Genomic DNA, 724 nt, shown 5'->3' on the forward strand with positions numbered 1-724 from the left:
TATGACTTCATTTTCTTTAATGAGAGGAAAGATGCTGACTGGGAAGGTCATATGGTTAGTTCTGCACCTCTGACAAGGTCTGTAGTTTCAGGTGTGCCATAAGCAGCACAGGTGGAAAACTCTCCTCTGTTTCTCAGCTTGTAAATATTCGTCTTTTTTTTTTTTCCTTTGTCCTGTCTTGGTTCTTCATCTAGTTAAAAACTTTTTTATGTGGTGGCAGCTTTAATCTAGCATAATTAAAAAAAAAAAAAAAGTTTGTGGTTTTCAGAACCCTTTGAAATCAACTATGTTTGTGTACAAGACTGACTTTTGCAAGGAGATCTGTAAGGGCTTCTTTGAGGACTATACCAAATTCAAGAATGTTGATACTCCATTGTGTTAATTTGTGGTTTATTCATATCTTGACTGTTGCTTGTGGTTTTTGTGTTCCTTTCCCCTAACTAAAAGTAATTTGCTGATTCCAAAAATAGAATGCAAGGATGGTCAGTCAGAAGCATAGAATGGATTTTCTGCAGGGAGTCTTTAGTCTAGAGAAGAAATGGCTGAAGGAGCTTATGCTGGAGGTTTTTAAGTCATGTATGCTCTTAAGGTAAACTTGAGAAAATAGAAAACTGCTTCCAGTATGTGTGTGAGATTTCAGTTGAAATTGGAAAGTGAAATATACAAAGCATACTTCAGATGAAACATCTCCTTCTGTACATTGTTGATTGTGGAGTACTTTGAT

This window comes from Meleagris gallopavo, chromosome Z (assembly GCF_000146605.3).
Source record: "Meleagris gallopavo isolate NT-WF06-2002-E0010 breed Aviagen turkey brand Nicholas breeding stock chromosome Z, Turkey_5.1, whole genome shotgun sequence".
NCBI classification, from domain to species: domain Eukaryota; kingdom Metazoa; phylum Chordata; class Aves; order Galliformes; family Phasianidae; genus Meleagris; species Meleagris gallopavo.